At 39.5% G+C, this 24,701-nt stretch overlaps 1 protein-coding gene across 5 annotated transcripts in view; it reads right to left on the bottom strand.

The window, feature by feature from the left end:
- CHST9 (carbohydrate sulfotransferase 9) overlaps window positions 1-24,701 on the bottom strand; it is a 95,182-nt gene that overhangs the window by 27,596 nt on the left and 42,885 nt on the right. The window contains exon 2 of one of the 5 annotated variants that reach the window (XM_071804169.1): window positions 1,371-1,555. The exons of the other annotated variants lie outside the window; for them this stretch is intronic. The gene's annotated coding sequence lies outside the window, so the exon portion shown is untranslated. The remainder of the gene's footprint in view (window positions 1-1,370; window positions 1,556-24,701) is intronic. 5 annotated transcript variants of the gene reach the window in all.

The following is a 24,701-nucleotide window of genomic DNA, read 5'->3' as shown; positions in this document are numbered from 1 at the left end:
TTTCTCCCTTCCCTTTTGATTCTCTCTCCTATTTGGGGAGTAGGGAAGGGGGTGAGTGAGTGGCTATCATGGTTGTATTGCTAGCTCAGGTTAAACCACTACATTTAGGAAAAAGGAAAGTGAAAGTTTGTCACCTTTTTTCTTTAAGGATGAAATATTTGGGATAATGGAAATGTGCCAGACATCACGTTTCATTTTGACATCAACACAATATTGATATCATGATTTGGATGGTTTCCAGTTGAACATCGTGTATATTTTCAATGCCTAGTTGGCATTCATCCTATATCTAACAACAAGAATAGTTTGTTTCAATTTTGTTCTACAGCCCACTATGCAACTGCTTTGGAATGCTTTTTCCTTATATCCAACTACTTCATGACCTTTTCAGATTCCTGCTTTCTTAAGGAACTGAATACAGCAAATGGTGGATTCCTACTCATCTACAATTAGGCAGGCAAACATCAGTTAATTATGGCTTAGCAGATGCATTTCCTCAAACTCCATCACAATGTGATCCAAATCCTAAGGTAGAAACTGCCTCAGTTCTCATGCTGCAGGGGTCATTGCTTTCTCATTTGAAATCACATGGAATACCAGTCTCCACTTTCACGTTGCTTTATATTATGATCAACTAGAGGAAAGGTCAACTACAGTGTTGAGCTCAATTACTTAGGTGGTTGTCTTCCACAAAATAGGTTTCTGAGCTTCGACACAAAAGAAGCTGTTCCCACCCGTCAGCTTGTCCATTGCAGTTTCCTATATCAAAGTTCTTAGTGTGTGCTAAATGAGGGGTGGTTGACCCTGAAGGAAACCTATCTGGTGTTTACTTTAAGAACAGCATGGTAAGAGCTGTCATGATGGAAAAAAAAAACACAACATGGAGAGAAATGAGAGCTTGAATTTACATACTCCAACCCCACACAGAAATAAAGCCATGGACATATAGCTACCTCTTCAATATACCCTGAAATGGTTTAGGCAGCTGAAGCTTTTGACTACACTCACAGTAGGGCTCAAACATTGCAGTAGTTTGGCTTTGGTTTCTGTCCATATTAAGAACACATGGTTGCCCTCATACAGACGAGGAATGTGACTGCAGTTGAAATCTGAGGTCAGATTAACCATGGTAAAGCCACATGGAGTCATGACCATCCAATCTGACATATTCTAAAGAAGGTCAGATATTGGTCTTCCACTTGTAGTGAAGATGAGTTTATGTTCTATCCAGCTCTGAAGCACACATTCCCCATATATTCTTTATTAGAATACCCTGGAAATGGCATATGAAGATGAAGGCACCAGTAGAAATGGGAAGCAGCACACAAGCTGCTAAAGGGTTATGCCCACAGAACCTGATTTTGACTCACCTACTAGGACAACTACATCACAAACAGCTGAGTTATAAAGCTCCTCTGGTGTGAATCAGAAGCAGTGGTGTCAAGATGTCTATGCAGCAAGTCCAAACAGCAGTGGAAAAATTCAGGTTCTTGGCACTAATTCCAGAGTAGAGTCAAACAGTAAAGTCTCCATGGGAAGCCTTAGTCTACAGTTTCTGTATTTCAGAAATAAAAAGGAGATGAATTATCTACACAGCATAAGGCCAGGAAGTGACCAGAGGTGATGAGAGCAAATATTCTTTCAATTTATTGCTCATTCTGAGTTATGCCTACGTAAATAAACTTTACTTGCTTGAATCTGCCATGTTTCTTTGTTTAAGGTCTAAATGTACCACTCTAAGACTTGCTATGAGCACACTGGCCTCAAATAACTTCCCTGAAATTATTCCATTTGGAAGTAAAACATTCCCCAATGAGAATGTGACACCACTCACATTTACAAGGAAGATTACATGCACCAGAATCTGCAATTAATTCACCAGTAAACTGAGGAGTAAAAAGGAGAAAAAGAAAAGGTGAAACAGGCGCCCTTTGAAACAGAAACTTAGCAGCTGGAAAACCGAAAGAATTCTCAAAATAGGATAATTTTATAGTGAAAGAATCATAAGAGAAAGGCAAAAAGAAACAAAGCTAGAACATAACCTTTCCTAATGCAGGGTTCTGAACTAAGATTGGTCAGATACAAAACAAAAACCTACAGCAAACAGTTGCTGCAGGGAATACAAAACTATCTATGTTTTGTATAACTAGAGTATGACCTTTCATGATCAACTCGTGCTTGAATTCAGCTGTAGTTATTGTAAGCCATTTGTAAAAGGTCATTCATGAATGAGAATGCACAAGGGTTCAGATTTGTGCTACACAAAAAAGAAACTGGGGAGACACAAGAGGGGTTGAAAACTCAACCACTGCTACAGATTTGGTTCTGAAATGGATTTGGTTAGTTTGACAAGAGTATTTAATCTAAGTAGTCAGTTCTCAATATGTGAATTATTAGAGAATACACAGTTTTAACGTTTGCCACTGATGGATATGTTACTGAAATGTTACCAAAAGAGGTTATATTATAGCACCAAATAGGGTTACTTACTTGCTTATTGTAATTTGAGTCAAATTTTGATGTCTAGAGCACCATAAAACCTCTTCTTCCCACTGTTCCTCCATTCTAAGAAAATGTTATGGACATTGAGGTTTTACTGTTATAAACAGCTAAGGTTCCCAGGTAAAGATGGCAGTTTATAGCCATATTAAACATCTGTACCTATCTTTATGTATGACAAGGAAAAAAAATAAGATACAACGATTTATGGGTAGAAGTAAAAGAAAATTCATTTAAGAGAGTAGTTATTCAATAAAGATTTTATAAGACCATCTCCCAAAAATAAAATTCAGCTCTGTAGGCCAGCCTCCAAATGATTCACCACTACTATATGAGACCACATTTAAGCTTTTTCAAAAAGAATTCTTGCATACATAACGTCTTTAAAGCCAAACCTGCAGCTCAAGCTTGTAATCTGCCCTACCACTAACTTTGGCTAGACGACTAGCAACTGAGTGTATATTGTACATACTGTGGCTAATTGTAACCACCTCCTTTCCTACAGGAGGAACACCCTGATGCTTCAAGCCTCACAAACACCACCACACTCTGCTTTGGAAATGCCCGTTGTGCCTCCTTCCGTGTGCCATCCTTGCCATGACAACTTGGATGCTGGCAGTGCTTGAAAGTGGAAAGCAGCAGGGGTGACAAAGCAAGTTCAGCTGCAGAAATCATTATACGAACTGAACTCACATATGTCACTGAATACATGGTTAAATGTTTCTTTTTAATTAAACAGAGACTGAAAATAACATCAGTGAGGTGGTATCCAGTACCCAGAAACAGCAAAGAACCCCAATGCCAAAAGCATAAATAATGCACCGTATCAATCTGATCACTTGGGTAGAGACTAAGGAGACGCTCTCAGGTACAGTGCATCTTTGTCATGCACATGTCAAATGGGCTTCAAAGCCACACCTGCAGGTTTTGTACACACAAGCATTTTCGACCCACAAAATATAGTGCTGCTGCTTCCAAAGGACCATGTGTATGTACCAAAAGCCGGTAGGTAGGTACAATTTGCATCCATAAAATGTGCAGGTGCAGTTTTATGGAGACCTATGAGAAGAATGTGACCATAGAGCACACAAACACTATTTACATAGCAGCCTTCAGACAACAAGCTAAGTAACCGTCCTGTAGGATGCATCATGCTAGGCACAGCAAGGGGAGACAGAATTTACAGCTGAAATTGTAGCCATGTTCATGACTAGCAGACATGTAGCCATGTTCAAGCCTACCCAGTCCCAGTTTACAAACCATGGGTGTGTTCTAATACTGGCAGCAACGACGATACCCCAAACTGAGATTAAGATTAACATGTCTCCTGCAAAGGTGAAAATGGAATTCTGAGAGAGTCCTTAGCACCAAGTAATGCAAAATATTTTTTAATGACTGAAAAAACCTGCCTTGTTTATTCTTCCCCAGTGAATTGTATCCTTTTTTAGACATTAAAAAACAATCCCGTGTGCCTGACACGAATCAGCATGTGAATTACTGACCAAGTTAGCTTCAGCAAGTACCAAGTGACATAGCCATAATATGATACCTTTATTCACATGTAAATTCTACTAGACTGAGCACTCAAGATGAAACATTTTTCTTCTGACAGGAGAATATAGTTAGTATTGTATCTGATTATCAACAAAACTTTTTACTGGATTCTTGCTAACTGCAGGATCAAGATATTCACCTATTTCCACAGATTAAGAAGAAAAGGCGTATTTCTAGTTCACTTATTAGTAGTATTTATTCATAATAAACACAGTTCTTTATATAAAATCTAATTAAAGAATGTGAAAAGAAACACAAAGGAAAATTCTTTTCTGATTAGAAAGTATTTTGGAATAAAGCCACACCAATTGCTATTACTTAAATAATTAGTGAAGAGTAAAAACCCGATTTGACAGGACTGAATTTCCTGCCTTCTAGGGGACCTAAAAAAGAGAATGTGATAATTGAGCATCCACTCCCCTGCAACTTTTAGGCATCACTAACATATTGACCTATTGCTTTAGTTAAAGTGATTTGTGTACTTTGGATTGCTTACAATATAAAGGCTAGGTCTAATTATTGCAAGCATATAAGAAGCAAATATTCAGAAAAATTAATTTTACATCTTGATGTTTCTGGCAAGGAGTGAAAGTAGTGGCCAGCCTTTTAAAATGTGTGGTTAATTAGATGTACAACCAGAGACTCTGGAATAGCAGAGCTGCAAAAAGCTCAAAATTTCAGATTTCTTCCATTCACACAAACGTAGTAGTAATACCCTCACTTTCAGCAATACCCTTTGTCCCCATTGATTAAGAGTAACTAGCTCCCAGGATCCCAGAAAAAAAAAAAAAATGGAAACACAGCTGGTTGCTACTGTGTAACACCAAAGTTAAACATAGTAACAAAGCCAGTGGAATAATGGAAGCTAGGTTTACAGATCACAGTAGAAAGCCATGCAGACAGAAAGAAAATAAGTCATAAAGAAATCCCTCATTTTTAGATTCTCACTTCTGAGAAGAGGTTAGACCAATCCTATTAATAAAACGTGGACTCGTATTTCTGTGCTGGAAAACAAATGGCGTCACACAACCACCTACTCATACTCAACACTCAAATAATCTCAGCTAAAAATACCACTTCAGACAAGCTACAGATACACAACTCTTTTTAGGATTTGGTTTCATGATTGGCATAAGGTGCTCAGTGCCTGGCAAAAAATGGATGGACCAGCTCTTCTGGCAGCTGTAGCGACCTGCTCTTCCTTCTCCCTTCCATCAGCACCAGCACAGCTGCATCACAGGGTCAAGACACATCAGAGTCCTGATTCAGCTAAAAATTCTCATCTTGCTTACTAGTCTGATTTTCAACCATATCAGCTCAGCTCAGACAAATCAACTGTGCAGGTGGAGACAGGTGGCTGGGGGCAAGAAGTCTCCTTCTGGGGAAGTTCACATGCAGATCAGCATAAACCTGCTGTAAATCCACATCCTCAGAGCCCTCACCTGCTCAGCTGCTTCTGAACCGTCAGCACCAGAATACCAAGATTTGTCACAAATGACTGAATAATTCAGATGAGCCACAATAACAAGTCTCCTGACTGCCTGCTATTTTCTTGCTGGGCTTGCATTGTATAGGATTTTTTTTTTTTTTTTTTTAAATACTCAGATACATTCTCTATTTGGCTTTCTAAAAGGTATTTGATATCTCCTTCACAAAATTTCTTAAGGAAACTTAACAGGCACAGAATTAGAGGGAAAAACTTTGCATGGATTTATCAAAGAAAATGTTTAAAATATAGGAAGCAGAGCATTGTAATGTGAGAAAGAACAGTCAGTTCTCACCATGGAAGAAAGTTACCAGTGGAGTCCTGCTCCCTCATGTTCAGGACCATGCTCTTCTAAAGGGATCAAGCACAGAAATGACAACGTTTGCTGATGATATTAGTTTATTTGCGGTAGAAATGATGGAGGTTAAAGAGCTTTTTATAAGAGTAAATTGGTAATAGAATGACATGTGAAGTGCAATTTATGCAAAGTGGTACCAAGAAACTTTTAGGGGAAGACTTTAAATTTAAACTCAAAAGTGGTAGACTCAGCTCTGAGCTCATTGCTACTCAGGAAAGAGATCTTGGGGTGGTAAAACTCAAGCGTGAATATGGTCTCTGTGCTCATAAGTTAGAAAAAGCAAGTTGAGGACTAGAGGGGAAACAAAAATAAACAATTGTGTTTTTGCATATACACATACTTGCATCTTAAATATTACATGTAGTTCTGATCCTGCCACTCGTGGAGAACTGGAGGAGAACAAAGGTGGGCAAGGTGGTGGACTGAAAGTAGAGACTGGCTTACAAGGAGCAACAGCTACGAAACCTGGCAAAGCAATGATCCAGAGGAGATGTGATAGAGATCTGTAAAATCATAAGTGACATGGAAGGGGTGAATCAGAACTGACTGTTCGCTGCCTCTTCTAACACGAGGCCAGGGGCATCAGATGAAGCAGGCAGATGGCAGGTTCAAAACAAACATGAGGAAGCAGCTCTTCACACAACTGGGAAAGGAAATTCGGGAACTCTTCGCCAGGGGATGTTACGGCTGCTAAAACTTCACATGGATTCAGGGGACAACTGAACAAGCTGAGAGACGGGAAATCCTTCGGGGGTTGATAAGCAAACAGAAACTACCTCTGGAGCAGGAAGTCCCTGAAACACAAACTGCTGGAGTTTAGGAAAGTCATGTGAGGAGGCTTCATTTTGCTGCTACGATACTGAGCAAGAGGGAGCTCTGGCCTGACCCAGTATTGCTGCTGCTATATGCAACACAAGACACCAAAAAACCAGATCCCAGTTTAAAATACTTCAGAGTCTGGACACTCTCAATAGGTAGGTCCAGCACAGCTTAATGACACAGCCCACTGGTGGCAGGCAGGCAGGCAAGGGAAGAGTAAAACTGTGTTCTTTATCTTGCACTGCTCTGAACAGAAGGGATACATCAGACAAACAGTGAAATAATTCTCAGTTCTTGATGCCTGGACATACAAAGTGTTTACTATAGTGTTCTCCACCACTCAGATCCTCTGCACATGTGAAAGCTGTCTCCAGATCATGCTAATGACCCCAAATCCCAGCTCTGCTGAGCAGTGAATTAGCCTTTTTATATACCTGGGCACCTCCAGGTGTCACAGATAAAGTGTTTCCCCTTTTCTTGTTGTGTTTTCAGGGGTCATGTTAGAGTGAGATCTCAGAGTAATGCTCTTTTCTGATCCTATAGTTCTGTTGTCGGAGCATATGTGGGATACTTTAAACATGGTAAGGCATGTTTCCTTCCTTTGCTGAAAGGGCATAGTGGTGTCCTGCTCTGTGGGGATGCCCTACATACCAGGGTGTCCTCACTTAGGATGCTGTTGACTTCTCCCATTGAGCTGAAACACACACCTCCAACCACAGGAGACTGACCAGTGTTTAGACAAATTCTGAAGGAAAAAGAAGAGACTTGCTGAATATTAAAAGTATTAGGTTCTGTGCGCAACGCATTGGAATAAATAAACACAATGATCTCAGCGGCTTCCAAAGTTACCTAGAAGGTGTACTGAGAACAAGGGATTGACCTACAGTACCCGAAGCCACATGCAAACACCAGACCATGCATCCATGCCACAGGCCGGAAATGCCAAGTGTTTAGGAGGTATTACAGGAATTTTTTACCACTTGTCAATTTGCTGTTTTTCTGTTTTTGTTCCCTTGGAACTGTGCAAAAATTATTAGCAAAAAGCAAATGAGCCTTTTAGAGAACTAAGCTGTGTTGGATTTTGTTCATAAAGCAGATATTAATTTAAAGAATACAAATAGCCCAACAGCCATTAAAGTGAACTCTTAAGCACAATTTCTAATTATACTGCATGGATTAAACACAGTTATATTTTAATTAAGCTTTGTTCATACAGTAGACCTCTTATGGCTTTTCTCCTTCTGGAGGAGGAAATGAATCTCCTCTTCTAGGGATTCATTTTCATGGCATATAATACTTATCACTTTATTTATTTAAAAAATGAAAAACAAAATCTGCACAGAACACTGAACATCTCAGTTGTGTTAGGCAAAATCAGCTGTCAGCTTTAAAGTTCACTTGCATGGAACACCCCTAAGTCAATGCCTGTACTATTTTAATTGCTGATTCTTAAGTCCTACCAGAAGGCCCACTTTTAGCAGCTTTAAGTGTTAGAACTCCAACTGACGAGTTGTCTTAATGGATTGTGTGAGCACCTTGACTCTATATTGATGTAAAAGCACGTTACCTATAATCACAGCTGAAGACCAGCCAAGTGATTTGCCCAGTACCAGTACAATGAAGAAGTTATCCTGAATGTTAGCACCTACTGCCCTCTACCTGCTTCACGTAAAATGCAGAAGAAGCAAGAACAGAGAAAGCTTCACTCATCAATTTTTTAAATTCTCAGTCTTAATACATAGCTGACTATAATTGATTTCTAATATATATATATATATATATATATATTTCAATTACAAGAGAAAGAAGTGTTATTCCTCTCTACAAACTACGTGAGGGAATGCCATTATGAAATATGCAGATATCTATTTCTTGCATAATTTTATCCTGTTTTTATAAATCCTACTTTTAGATTTCCCTTAACAACATTCAGTGGGACTGTGAATTCTGATGTCCACCTGATCTTTCCAGGAAATGTGGTGGGAGCTGCACTGCAGTAAAGTTCCATCATGACAGATAGAGAAAAAAGAACTTCAGCTTGTAAATCTTTGTCCTGCAATACGATCTGTGCACTGAAACACTTATACAGGCCATCTGAGCACCTGGCACATACTGCAGAAGGACAGAGTTTGATGTCTGCACAGATAAGACTTCACCATAAAGGACAAAGTTCCTATAAGCCATAGCAGATAGCCAGTACCATGAGTGGTGACCGAGAAAAAGTTTGTCTCTGTAGTCTTGACCTGCCATCCAGCCTAAGTGATGCTACTATAATTTGCAGTCATCATGTCTGACTTGCATTTTAAATTCTCAGTTATGCCCAAGAGAATTGTTTGAAATTCCTTACCTATAGAGAATTGACAGAAAATCTATTATCTTGGATTTGTTTTTTGTTAGAGGGTACACATATGCTTTGACATCTGGACTTCAATGCTGTTTCCCTCTGACCTACAGAATACAAAGTATTGCCATGTCCATTTATGGATGTGCAAAAGCCACACAGAGGGTACTCAGAGAGCCAGACCTGGCCTCAAGTCCATGAATGCAAAGGCAATGCTGTAGCTGTGGGTATACATATCCATTAATCATGAACAACAGTTCTAAACCAGACATGATAAAGGAAATCATGGCAAGCTGTTACAATTTCATTATCCCACCTGCAGGTCTCCCAAAATGCACCACAGTAGCACTCCCTCCATGCGAGGCAGGAAATACGGGGAAATATAAATGCACACTTAAATACATAGTTTCAAAAACACAGGTTCTAGTAGCTATTTAAATTTCTGAGCTTCAATATGCTTTCAGTAAAGATTTAATCTGAGGTAATTCAGTTTGAAAACAAACAACAAAACCAGCAAACATCAACATATGTCTCCAGCATGTTAGGTCCTTGCTACTGCTGCTTCTCCTTCCCCAGCTCTGTCACCTCTGGTCTGGCAGTTACCATCCCTTCCCATTCCTAGACCCACTCAGGTTCACACCTGGAGTATTCACCTCTGGGTCCACCCTCTCACTACAGCTGATTGATTTGATAACTAACTTGTCAGAATGCCCATAGCAGCTAAAATAACCCCAAGTAACACTGGACTGAGGCTTTCTATGACAAGCTTTGATCAGAACCATAGAATCAAAGAAATATAGAATCATTTTGGTTGGAAGAGACCCTCAAGATCATTGAGTCCAACCATAACCTAAGTCTGACACTAAATTATGTCCCTAAGAACCTCACCCATACCTCTTTGAAACACCTCCAGGGATGGTGAGTCCACTACTTCCCTGGGCAGCCTGTTCCAATGCTTGACAACCCTTTCTATGAAGAAATTTTTCCTAATATCCAATCTGAACCTTCCATGGCACAACTTGAGGCCATTTCCTCTCATCCCATCACTTGCTACTTGGAAAAAGAGACCAACACCCTCCATGCTACAATCTCCTTTCAGGTAGCTGTAGGGAGTGAGAAGGTCTCCCCTCAGTCTCCTTTTCTACAGGCTAAACAACCCTAGGTCCCCCAACTGCTCCTCAGCTTGTGTTCCAGGCCCCTTATCAGCTGTGTTGCCCTGCTCTGAACTCTCTCCAGCACTTCAATATCTTTCTTGCAGTGAGGGCCCCAAAACTGAACACAGGATTCAAGGTGGGGCCTCAAGAAAACAGAGTACAGAGGGACAATCATTTCCCTAAACCTGCTGGCCACACTATTCCTGATATAAGCCAGAGTGCTGTTGGCATTTTTGGCCACCTGGGCACACCACTGGCTCATGTTCAGCTGGCTGTCAATCAACAGCCCCAGATCCTTTTCTGCCAGGCAGCCTTACAGCCACTCTTCCCTGAGCCTATAGTGCTGTCTGGGGTTGTAGTTACGCAAATGCAGGACCCGGCACTTGGCCTTGTTGAGCCTCATACAACCGGCCTCAGATCATCAATCCAACTGGTCCAGATCCCTCTGTATATCCTTCTTACGCTCCAGCAGCTTAATGCTCCCAGCCCAACTTAGTGTAATCTGTAAACTTACTAAGGGTACACTCAATCCTCTTATCTCTTTATTGATAAAGAGATTGAACAGAACTGGCCCAAATGCTGATCTCTGGGGAACATCACTCATGACTGGCTAGCAACTGGATTTCACTCCCTTTCACCACAACTCTTTGGGCCTGGCCATCCAGCCAGTTCTTTACCCAGTGAAGAGTATGCTTGTCCAAGCCATGAGCTGCCAGTTTCACCAGGAGAATGCTGTGGAAAACAGTGTCAAAGGCTTTACTGAAGTCTCAGTACATGACATTCGCAGCCTTTCCCTCGTCCACTATGCAGGTCACCTGGTCATAGAAGGAGATCAAGCAGGACCTGCTTTTCACAAACCCATGCTGACTGGGCTTGATCACTTGGTTGTCTTGTATGTGCCGCATGATGGCACTCGGGATGATCTGTTCCATGACCTTCCCTAGAGGCTGAGGACAACATTGACAAACAGACACACTACAACTGCATGCCATGCTTGCTCAAAGTATGTGTAAACTAATACTTGCATTCTGCTCGCCTCAGCATTAAGTTGTCCTGGCAGACACCATCCCTGAATGCTGCCTTTACTCTCTGTGATTGGCAGTAACAGCCAGAAAAAAGATACAGCAAACCTCACATGCTTGGGACACCCCTTGGTTCATTCTCCAGCCTGCTGTGATTGTTTATCCATCAGAGGGGTATGGAGAAAAGGGGTCCCATGGCAAATTCTCACATGCATGCAGCCAGCAGGTCAAATGTACAATTTCCTGACAAAAAAACAGCTTTACAGGTGTACTGGGAGCTGCCAATATGCCCGTGTGTGGCCAGGGCTGCCAGGAAACCTTAGCATCCCATCAGAAGATCACTGGGGTACAGTGGGGTCCAGTAAAACATGCCACTGGAGCATAAGGGATCTAGATGGTATGCAGCGTAAAGTGCCAAGGATCTTAAAACTTTTTAGGAAAATACACTCCAGCCAGTATCTTAGGTGCTTCATGACTGTTTGGTGTATATGAGGGCTCTTTCTTTGTTTGCTTTTAACCACAGGAGTTTTTGCATTTATAAAATTACAGCAGAGAGATTTTGGTACTCATGAAATGTATCTGTGTTTGTGATTATTCCCACCCTGCTGCTAAATTTGGGTTTTATTAATTAAATTAGTACTAACTGAGCAGCCTTTTGGTATATTTTTAGCCTGAGTGGGTTTTTTTTCTGCTAAATCCTGTACATTGTAGCCTCTCCTTAGCCTTCCCCCTTTATCCCCTGTCCCAGAGGAAATGTTTCACTGCAGATCATTACCCTGAAACTCTTCTGTGTTTGCAGATATTTATGGCCATACATGCATACTCTTGAATAAACTAAAAATAAAAAAATCAACAATATTTTTAGAAGATATTTTGAAGGAAGAAGCTTTTGCAAAAGAAAAACCTCAACCCAAATACAGCTAATTTTGTGTGATTAAGTGCCCCCTAGTGACAAAGTCCATTGCAAATAACTTTCATAGCCACTTCCAAGACTTACAGAGTTTTGGTTCTCAGCATCATCACCACCTTTTCATTCCGCCCCCTCCTCATGCGTGTGTGTTTAAAGAAAATAAAGCAAAATAGCCAACCAGACTCTACCTAAATAAAATAAAACAAAATAAAAAATAATAAAAATTTTAAAATCACTGTGTTAACCTAAAATCAGCCGAATTTATTGAAACATGATGACTTCAAATGCTTTGGTCTTTTCAAGCATAAGTAGCATCAAAGTCAATGTGAATACTCCCATAACTCAACAGAGATGCATAGTCAGTGAATTGTTTAAATTATAAAACACCAATGGGCTGATACACCTGTGTTGCTTGTAAGAGCTGTCTGCCACTGAGTGGTGATGCTGCAGAAGTAGAAGAGGATTAACCCTGGGCTGGCCCTGCAGCCCTTCCCTCTTGCTACAAATCCCTCACCCCACACTGAAGCTCACCTCAAATCAGCTCACCCACGTGCTGGAGCACACATGTCTAAAAGGCATGAAGCTCCATCTGCTCAGTTGTCTCCTCCAAAGACAAGTGTAAAACGTGTCCTTAGAGAAGCTTGGTTTACCAGTTGAGCTCTTAGAAACAAAGAACACCTACAAATGCAAAAATCCTTTTTTTTTTTTTTTTTTCATTTGTTTGCTTTGGCTCCCAAAATTTTTGAAATTGGGAAATTAGAGAAATCCCAGAAAAGACACCAAAGTCTTTATATTGTACTGCAATTCCTTAAGGTGAAAGCTGAAGACTCACAAACTATTCTTAATACAGAAGAAAACTCTGTGTGTATAGATACATATACACACACCATACACACGCTAGCTGTCTTTGGCTTTGGAGAATCTCACACTGACAATTACGCTTCGGTTTGTAAAGCAGCTCTGTGCCATTTTTTAGAAGATCAACAGTAACTAATTTAAGTAATACTGTTGTCTGCTATGATTTTCTTAAATAGGCTGTCACTTCCATGAAAATAAATTTTTTTTTGTCTCCACACTTAACGAGCATAAATTATATTTTCCAGTTTCTCTAATGAAGTAATAACCTTATCACATTCATTTTGTTTGCTGTACTCACTGTCTTTGCACTATTATGATCAATTATGTTAGCTAGAAAAGCAGTTCTGTGTGCTCACAAGTTACTGTAAACCTGGGCTTTTAGTAAAAAATACTCTTATATTCCCCTGGAACATTAAATTTAAGGCTTAAAATACAGCTTTTCAATAAGCCATTTCTTACAGAATATAAAGAACAGCTCACAGAACAAAAAGACATGGTAAAAGAGACAAACTGTTCAAATGCAGACAACATAAAAATGCACCGAAGCAAGTTCAAATCTCCTAAGAAAAATTTCCTTCCTTAAAAACAAGAGACACCAGTAAGATGCTTTGAATTGCAATTTGATCCTTCAAATTGTTGTCAAATAAAAGGTACAGTTTTATTGTCAGTACCTGCTCGCAAGTTTTAACAGAGTACTCACATTGCTGTCTCTTAGTTCATCTTCAATACTGGCTAATATTGGTTAAGATCAACATATAATACCAAGGACTGTAAATGCAGACTAACTATCTACTCAGAGGAAGGAATAAACTGCCCTTTAGTATTTTCTCAATCATGACAGAAAAATCCAGTGTCTTCTTAAGGCTAATAAAAGTAGACAGGAAACATGCTACCCTTACACTTTCATGAGACATAAAACTCTGCAGTTCAGTGTCTGTGGAAATTTCTTCTGAACATATTAAAATGATCTTAGGGCTCTACAGAAACCCTGCTCATAAAACAAAAAAAAAAGCTGGGATAGTTAAAATGAATACATCATAAATAAAACATGCATTTCAGTATATATTAAGTGACAGGTCTCAGAAACTCCACCACCACGCACACGTTCAGAAAGCAGCAAGAACACACGCTATTCATTAAACCCACTCAAGTGTGCTAGTTCTTCCTGGCATTATTCATAATTGAAACATTTCAATTTTAGTTAACAGGAAAAAAAAAAAACTAATTTAAAAGTAAAACATGGAAATTAGTTCTGTGTTTCTGGATTACAATCCCATAGTGCCTTCAACAAGCCACATTTAGCCTCAGGGGGTTTAATTAAAAAAAAAGTTGTGTTTTTTTTTCTTCTTTAAAGAGGCAATGTAGTCTACTCAAACAGAAACCTTTGCAGACACAGATCATACCCAGGGCATGGCTGCTTTGTAGGTAGATCTGCCCGCACCTTTCCTAAAGCCCTGCTACATTTAGTGCCATCTCCAGAAACAAAACCACCTTTCCTCCATGCTTTTCCCTTCAAAGAACAACCATAAAAGTGATTTTTTTTTTTTTTGTGTGTGTGTGGTGTTGTTTTTTTTTTTTTTTTCTAAATTATTCTGAAATCTCATTAGAGTATTACTTAAGTGAAACTGCGAGAGCTGTATGGGAAGAGATCACAACTATTTGTTTTATTTCTGCATTCTTCCCTTGCAATCTGTTTTTGGCTACCTGCTGGAGACCAGATAACTACTCAGCAGATTTTCTGTCTGGCCTCACTTGACCAGTTATCATTGGGCAAACAAGCAACCAAATTATGTCCTGCTTATATAAAATCATGTGAAAGCTATTCCAGAACAACACCAGATGCAGGAGGAGAGCATAATTCTGGGCTACAGCTGGCATATTCCTGAAATGTAGCTCAAATTTTTTTCTGTAATGTTTTGTCAAAGTACTAACAAGCAAGAAAAAAAAAAAAAAAAAAGAGAAAAAAAACCCCAGCAAGTTCCTTATGAAGATCCAATTTTCCTTAAATGCCTGATCTGGCTTCTATATCACCTCTTCTCTTTAAATAAGCATTTTCATGACTTGTACAGTGAGGCAAAAGTGCTATATGCACTTTTCTATTTTAATGATAAAGAATTAATTTTTTCTGAAAGTGATTTTGTAGTAACACTTGATCTGCACTCACACGGGGGCCAGAAGAAAGAACAGTTACAATGTTGAAAAACTCCAGTTTTTAAGTTTTGGAAAATTAATTAGTATAATCCCTTAATACAGTAATATAAGTAAATCTTTGCCAAAATGTATACAAGCCATTTTGATTCTTCATTCAGGAGAATAAATCATTTTGAAAAACAGAACAGCTAAAATAGTTATCATGCCATTGTTTAAATAGCACCAGCCACCAATAAAAATATGCTGACAAGTCTACACATGTCCAAGGCCCACGATTGCGTAAATCAAGAAAACAAGTGAAAGTCATTCTAGTCATTTAATATTCACATTGTGAAGAATGTAGACAAAAATCTATACTCTTAAATTTTGTTCTGTTTCTCCATAAAATCATCCTCATAATTCAAACAGCAAGCAGTTTACCACTGGAAAGCTGGATAAATATCTAAGTGCCATGACTATGATGCACCAGCAAGGGGAGCAGTAACACTTCGAGACCTGTCTTCAGCAACAGTAAACTATCCATAAATGTAATAATGTATAGAATATTGATGCTGGGGTGGTTGTACAGTGGAAAGAACATTTATCCTACTGAAATTAAAAAAAAAATCTGCATCTCACAAACCTATTTTTGAAATGAAGCTGGAATCACACATGAACAGTCTTAGATCAGCCTAACATGCCACTCAACATGAACCCCTCTCAAATCTGAGACTTATTTCTAATATGTTTTTTCCTTTTAAACAGCGGTGACTACGTATTTATATGGGAAGGAGAGACACTTTCCAGCTTCCTAAGAAAATAAACATGTGGCACCACTGGAGCTGGTAGGTAGGAGGGCTGAGACATTCTCAAGCCTGAATTGTGACCTCTACTAAGGAGAGTAGGTAGCGAAATTTCTTAAAGCAGGCTTTAACTTCTGAATTTCTTAGTTAGTGACAGATAACTGAGCTGGCACTTTGACAGAAAAGTATATTTTATAACAACCACCAGCAGACTCGCCTTTTAGATGCTCACTGCCTCTTTGCTGTACTATGCCCACTCTTCCCTTTGAATCCTATATTACTGTATAGATACCTCTGAGCAGTGGCATTGCTCAACACAACTACAGTCTAGCCTCTGCAGACCTCAAGTCGCAAGCAGGGAAATGATGGAGCAAAGCTGAGAAAAAAAGTTGCTGCCTGTACCTGCAGCCAAGGTTCCCACATTCATACCGTCTTTACATCACTGTGAGATTTTTAGAAAGACACAAGAACACCCTCCCTCCAAAATGCTGCAAAAACTGCTACCCAAGCAGGGAACAAAGATATCGCATCAACTTGTAAATACCCAAGTGTGAAGACATCCTAAGTACTAATCATGAAATTACTATGCATGACAAAACTCAGAATAGTGTTTTCCTGTAATTGTGCATAATTTAACTCAAAAATGCAAGAGGAGTTATATTTGGATACAGAAGAAAGAGGTCAATTTGATGAGGGGGAAAAAATGCTGTAATTTTTACTAACCTGGTAGAGAAATTCTTCACCCCGTGTTGTTTCTCCAGTGTGATGCCAGCAGGACAAGCCATCAACAAGAAGGCACCTAATCCAAGGACTGGTGTCCCAGAACCAAACTTTTAACAAAAGAAATCCACCTCTGTTACCTTAAAAGTACATTTATAGACTGCTGTGTCAGTCATTAGGGGCAGACAGAGATCTGCATGTTATAAACCCAGGGTACAGTTGTTACAATTAAGCAATTTGAAGTCTATCCTTCCTTCTGACAAAAAGTAATGCAAATATTAAATAAACCCCCCCAGATGGTCTCTGCAATTGCCAAATGATTTCCTAATGTTTCTGAACAATGGTCTCAGCAAATTTCACAGTATCACAGTATGTTTGGGATTGGAAGGGACCTCAAAAGATCATCTAGTCCAATCCCCCTGCTGGAGCAGGAACGCCTAGGTGAGGTCGCACAGGAATGTGTCCAGGTGGGCTTTGAATGTCTCCAGGGAAGGAGACTCCACAACCTCCCAGGGTAGCCTGTTCCAGTGCTCTGTTACCCTCACTGAGAAGAAGTTCTTTCTCAAATTTAAGTGGAACCTCTTGTGTTCCAGCTTGATCCCATTGCCCCTTGTCTTATCATTGTTTGCCACTGAGAAGAGCCTGACTCCATCCTTGTGGCACTCACCCTTTATATATCTATAAATATTAATAAGGTCACCCCTCGGTCTCCTCCAAACTAAAGAGCCCCAGCTCCCTCAGCCTTTCTTCATAAGGGAGATGCTCCACTCCCTTAATCATCTTTGTTGCCCTACGCTGGACCCTCTCCAGCAGTTCCCTGTCCTTCTTGAACTGAGGGGCCCAGAACTGGACACAATATTCCAGATGGGGTCTCACCAGGGCGGAGTAGAGGGGAAGGAGGACCTCTCTCGATCTACTGACCACCCCCCTTGTAATACACCCAAGGATGCCATTAGCCTTCCTGGCCACAAGGGCACAGTGCTGGCTCATGGTCATCCTGTTGTCCACCAGGACCCCCAGGGCCCTTTCCCCTACACTGCTCTCTAATAGGTCATTCCCCAACCTATACTGGAACCTGGGGTTGTTCCTGCCCAGATGCAGGACTCTACACTTTCCCTTGTTAAATTTCATCAGGTTATCCCCTGCCCAACTCTCCAGCCTGTCCAGGTCCCGCTGGATGGCAGCACAGCCTTCTGGCGTGTCAGCCACTCCTCCCAGCTTAGTGTCATCAGCAAACTTGCTGATAGTACACTCAATTCCCTCGTCTAAATCGTTAATGAATATATTGAATAATATTGGCCTAACTTTGAGTTTGTAAGTGGATATTGATAGGGTCAACTAGAGGCCTGGCTTGGACAGTTTCTTGTTTTTCTCTAAGGGAAAAGATGTGGGACACAGGGTGGCATCCATCCTTGAAAAACTGCAGCTGAGTCAGGAGAGGCTACATGGTTTACCCAGAGCTTCCCAGCACAGGTTTTCAGCTACCCAGACAGACAGACTTTTCCGGCCGAGTGGCTGTTTAGCTGAGACTGTGTATGAATTGCCAAGACCAGATGAAGGGATGTGTGGACAGAGGAGTCTGAAGGTCTGCCCACCCCGTCAAGTCAGTCTGTGTCCTCCTAAGCCCTGGTAACGGGACGTGAGCCATGAAGAAGAGTCATAGGCCTCCTCCTGCAGTGCTCCAATGCAGATGTTGCCCTCCTTTTTTTACCCTTCCCTTCATTAGAACCAACTTCAAACACAGTTACACCTAATTCCTTTACCTAGCAGAAAACCAGCAAAGAAAAATGAGCTGGCATCCAACCTCAGGACTTGCATGACAGAGACGGGAGGGAAACCTCAGCATGAAGTGCCAGTGTCTAAGCAGACACTGAGATATCACTCCTTGGGGCATAATTTTGGGGCCGAAAGTAGAAAGAATATGAGAAAATTGATGTCCTAGTATCAGTAAGTGCCTTCTCCAAGTAACCAAGCTCAAAAAGAGTGCAGAGAATACAGAAGATATTCTAAGAAACTGTCTTGCTGCTAACGCAAATGTTCATCTTTTCTTCTAAATAGACTCTAGCTCTTGAGGTTTAACACACACTTTTCAAAGAAAACATTCTTATTAAATCACAATGAAAATTCCTTTAGATTTATTTTGCATAAGGTTCCGTTAGCATAAATGCATCTTCATCTCAAGAAGCAGACTCCTTCATAGGTAGTTTTCAAGGCACATAGATCACAAATATATGAGGATGGCTTTAAAGGCCATTTTCCAAACTTGCCTGGATTGCAGCTGGGCTGATAACTCAGAAAAGCAGTAAAATGGGTGTATTTTTCCACTGAAGGTGCACACCTTTTCAGCTTTTGGAGACTAAAAGTGTAATTCACTGATTTTTGAATGCCTCTGGAAAAACAATCCATTTTGGTTTATTTGGAAAATGTAGTTTACAGGATATCCTTTCAATAAATGAGTATGTGCAAATGTAAAGTTCTCTATGCAGGCATGTTGCATACAAACCACAGCCCTGCCTAAAATCTCACCTGCAGTCTATACAGACTATTAAGTTCATAATCTGAAACAGGTCCCATAACATCTATGTTGGCACAAGAGGTTTACTTTTCCCCTGAAAGGATAGCAGCTTTAGACATCATGCTAAGCAATTCTACCTGCACATCAACAAACCCATTCACAGAGAATCCACTTCCTTTTGCAAAATACCAATTTGCACCCCACTGGCCATTGGTCTTCCTGTGTCAACCCAGTGCAGAAAAGCCCAGGCAATCCCACACCCCTGGATGGCAAATGCCTGGCAAAACTCCAGACCCAAATCTGCTAATCCTTCTTTTTGCCAACTTCTGTCTTCCCAATTTTTAGTCTCTGTATCACAAACAGGCTCATGGTGACCCAGTTTTCCCCGTATTATTCTTCTTCCTTACATAAGTAAGCCTGAAAGTATAATTCAATTTGCAAAAAGAGAACAAATATTCAAACCCATGAAAAAGACAGGATGCTGGACAGAAATGCTCTGGGATGAAGCTATAATAGGAAAATAAGAACAGCCATGGATGGCTTTTCACTTTTCCATATAAACATAGAAGAGTTTGGGTTGGAAGAAACCTTCAAAGGTCATCTAGTCCCCCCTGCAGTGAGCAAGGACATCTTCAACTAGGTCAGGTTGCTCAGAGCCCTGTCCAGCCTGGCCTGGAATGTCTCCAGGTTTGGGGCATCTATCACCTCTCTGGGCAACCTGTTTCAATATTTTACCACTCTTACTATAAAGAATTTCTTCCTCATGTCTAATCTGAATCTCTCCTCCATTATCTCTTGTCCTATCATAACAGGTCATGCTAAAAAGTCTGTCCTCATCTTTCTTATAGGTCCCTTTTAAGTACTGAAAGGCCTCAAATGCCATCACCATAAGAAAGCTCTCTCTCTTTCTGTGTCTCCTAGTTGTGGACTTTGCATATATGTGCTATATCTTCCTCCATCCTCGTTAAGGCAGCAGAAAATTTTTGTCTCTAATCTCCTCCTCATCTGCTAGATAAAAATCTAGATTCAACATCTTCATTTATGGGAAAAAAAAGAGTGCATTATTATCAAGAATGTTTCTAATTGTCAGTTACCTTGAAAGCTGAGAAACAGTCTTCCTATTCTGGGAAAAATATTTGGGTTTTTTCAAAAACTTTTCTGCTCCAAATAATGAAGAAGATTCTAAGATTACAATGACCTTATAATAAAAAAGCACTTTTGACTAGCTGAAACTTCAAAAAAATTTCAAAATATTTTGTCCTTTTTCTTAGACTGTGGACTATGACAAATGCAGAATAACTAAGAAAGGATCCTTTTATTCAGAAGATGTCAAAACAATAATGTCAACACAGTTCTCCAAAGAAATGGATTTAAATAGAAAAGTCATTTTAAACTTTATTTCCTCTACACTGTTTCACAGTTGCACTGAATCAGCATTCCTTTCTAAAGGAGAATATTCTGTCAGAAGGATCCCTGACTTGCTCTAGGGCTCTGTGCTTACTTGTATTTTAGCAACAGGAGAATCAAGGCCTGAAAAGATGTTTTTCTGCCATATGTACTGTAACCCTCCTCCTTGGGGTTCAGCTGCCTGTGATCCCAGGCCCAAGGCCTGTACAGCACAACTGTGCTACTTTGGCTTAGATTTCTGAGAAAATTGCTAAGTTGTGATGCAGGGATGTAAGAAAGCACGTGGGCTAGAGCTGGCAAGATAAGAATGACAAAACTGCAGACAGAGATACGGTTATTGAGCTGGGAACAGACACTGCCATGGGATCCAGGAGGAAAAACACTGACATGAAAAGGTATAGAGTACTTAGGAGGGTGCAAGAAAAATATAGCACCTTATCTGCTTCTTTCTGTTCTTTGATTTCCTGAACTAATGAGTATTTAAAAAGAAAATGCACAAAATAGACAATTAAACTGACTGCAATGAAAGCACAATTCTAATCTAAAGTATTAGCTCATCTGAACAATTTAAACTCATTTTCCATTGCTAAAGCAGATATTCACTATATATAAAACAGTATTTAGTATTACCCTCAAATAATCTTTTAGTATCATACTTAATTTTTTAGCTTCATGCTTTATGTATCAAGGGTCTAATCTTATCTGATTATTCTCATTTTACTGCATTATTTATCCTATATCCTCATTTCATAGCTTGAAATGAACTATGGTAAAATCTGTACATCTAGTGGCTTCCTGATAAAACACATTTTTCCAATATTATTTTTAAGCATTTACAATACAGTATGGCTAGGGGCACTATGTGACAGATGCTATGGAATCACCAAACATTTAACAATTACTGCATTAATTTTATAAAGAAGTGTTATATGTATCCACATGGGCTTGTTAGCAATTGCATTACTGCCTAAGTGGTTTGAGTAGATGAGTTACTGTAGAAACAAGTGATCAGTGGTGGTTGGGGATACTAATATCAGAAAAAGCAGATTTTACACCATACCCAGGGTGGTCTACAACATGGACATGCATTATTTAATATATATTAATTAATTCTCCCACTGTAGAAGACAGGTGACCTGCTATTGATTAAGCATACACAAAGCTATATATATAAGAACTCTTCTCTTCTATGAATCAACTCTCTTCTTTTTTTTTTTTTCTTTTTTGCCTACCGGTCACCCAATATACCTGTCATTTCTAAAACTGCTTTAATGTAAGGGAAGATGGGTCAGGGCAGGCAAATGGGTTGATTACCGCCACGTGATTCATGTCACGAGGCATCTAGATTTAGCTGGGACAGCACAGTTTGTGGGTCTGAATGGAAGAGGCTGTTTCTGGCCAAGGCTCTGTAGCATGTTCTGTAAGGAAGGAAATACTCCAAGGATGTCCAGAGAATCTTCCAGGTGACCAAAAGCAGATCAGGTGAAAGGTGTACACTCATCATGACACTTATCAGGGCTGTGGCCCTCTGCTGGGCTTGGCTCTGCACTAACATTAAAAAAATTATTCCATTTTCTCTCATAGCTTTAGTTCAAGAAATAGCATTGTTCTTCTGTTAGACGTTGTGACCTCTTATTTAACAGCCAAGACCAAAAGGAACATAGCCAGTTCCTTTTACTTCACATTGAAATGAAGGAATTTTTCCAAAGCACTCACAAGAAAGCAGGTAGTCCACACTAACCACCAGTGGCTGTAGGCCACAACTCCAGCTGATCTCAAATGGCATCTCATTCACTAGCCTCTCTAGCCTTAAAGAGATAAAGAACTAGCCTTATGCATAAACGTATGCTTCACTTTCTTCGGAAAATATAAATATGGGGTTTCATTTGCTGAACAGCATCAGACAACACGCCACAGTACCAAAGTAGTAAGAGACAGTAGTTTCTTCCTGAATTGAAAAGGATGCAAGGGTTGGATGTAGAGCAGGACCACATCAGTTACACTCTGCTGTTGGTATTACAGTGGATGATAATTGGCTTAATAGCCATGAAAAATAAAGCAAAATGTTCATGCCAATTTATTGGATTAGACACCAAGTTGTTTGCATTACAAAATCTTCAAACAACTGCTTCTAATGGTGCCAACGTAAACTATCACAAAACAAATAATTTGTTTCACAACTGAAATTGTGGAAGTGTACAGTACTACCACATATACTTCAAATATAAAATAGTTGTCACTGTCTGCCAGCCTTTCAAAGTAATTATTCAGTTTCCTTGTGGCATTATAGTGATGCACAATCTGTATGTAATTCACATCTTTTACTATTCTAATTGTATTTTCTTTTTTTTTTCTTTCTAAATTCAAACTATACACAAAAATAAAGCAATATTTTCACATCTCATTAATTTTATAATCATTTGTGATAAGTCTGCTCCAATACAACCTAGAAGATGTGGTGGAAAACAGTTTTGTTTTTCTTTTAGCTTAGATTTAGATTTAAGACGACAAGCAGCAGCAGCAGCGTGAAACACATATAATAGGGTTTAATTACATCTCATACAGGCTTAATTACAAGAAGTGGCAGAAAGAACCTGCAACATTTCATCAATAGAGAAAAATTACCAACCATGTTTCCCAAACTTTTAGTATAGAAGTGCTATTAATTGCTTACTGCCTGCATACAGGATTCATACTTGTGAGTCAGGCTGATATACATATCACAACTGTCACAAGAAATGTATAGCAAAAATAGTTTGATTAATTTTGTAATAATAAACTTAGAATTTCTGCAACATGCTTAGGGAATTGAAAGCCTGCATTTACAAGTTCAGATCTCTGCAGCAACTGGTTCACCCTTTATTCTTCTTCAATTCAAGATGAAATACTGCTATTCTTACATGCTTTGATACCCTTGTTTAATTCCCTATGCATAGACAAGATATTCTGTATGCCAACTGAAGTAAAACAGTCATATCAGAACTGGTTGAAATGCAATTTCATCCACAGAGAAAACTTTAAACAAGGTGGTTTCTGGGCATGGAAGCTAAGGAGAAATAAAATAAAATTAAAAAAAAAAAATCCACAGTATCCTGCACAACAATTTTGAGAAAATTTGTATTTTATTGCTAACTGCAATTTTCCATTATTTCATGATACATCAATTGCAGTGGTACACTTCTGTTTGGGTGCAAGTGATAACCTTTCATTACAACCCGGGACTGACAGATTTAGGTGAAAAAAGCTAGTACTGTATTGATTATTGTATCATTGACAGATTCACACAGGCTTTTTTCTATACCACCTGTAACACACCAGTATGTGTTCACCTTATGTTATGCATTATGTGACTTATAATGGAATTATTAGCTATTGCCTAATAATACTTTGAAGATACAAACAACTTCCAGAAAAAAAATGAAATTGTTATTTCAACACTCAGTGTGAGTTTGTAAAAAAAAAAAAAAGTTTACCAGCGTGCTGATTTTAACAAAAAAAGCACTTTTCACTGAAAATAGCCTGAAAAAAGAATTCAGACCAGGCCTAATCCTTTCCTGCCTCCTTTGATGGTATTTAGTACGGGATCATTTTGTAGACATTCTGCTATATTGTTGATGTTAACATCTTCAAGCAACAGCACTGCAAAACTGGTTATTCAGCCTAAGCTATTTCCTGGTCATTCTTCATAACATAGCTGAACACTTTCGCTTTGCTGCAGAGAGAGTGTATGACTGACGTTTTGAGTTTCATTCCACCTCTTCAAGAAAGGAGGTGTAAACGTCAGCAGAAGACCACCACATATCTGGTTTTGCTATAGGGTGTCAAACCCAGTGGCATCAGAGTCAATATAAAGACAGGAACATTCAGGTGTGGGAGCCACGTGGGGCTACACTTGCTATATAGGATACTGTTGGCCAGCTGTGTGGGGATTAGACCTGTAGACAAAGACTGTCTCTACAGAAGTTATTTACAGCATCCTCCTTCACTCAGCACATTTTATTGCTTTTTTTCCAGTGCAGAATGGGATGTCTCAAGCAGCAAAGCTATAAGTAACCTTCTTTGGGTAGTTGTTCAGTAACTTGCTACACATCCCTGACAGAAAACTAAACTCTCTTTAATTTAAGT

This window comes from Patagioenas fasciata, chromosome 2 (genome assembly GCF_037038585.1).
Source record: "Patagioenas fasciata isolate bPatFas1 chromosome 2, bPatFas1.hap1, whole genome shotgun sequence".
Classification (NCBI taxonomy): domain Eukaryota; kingdom Metazoa; phylum Chordata; class Aves; order Columbiformes; family Columbidae; genus Patagioenas; species Patagioenas fasciata.
The sequence above is the reverse complement of the archived record's forward strand: the minus strand, read 5'-3'. Positions and strand labels throughout refer to the sequence as shown.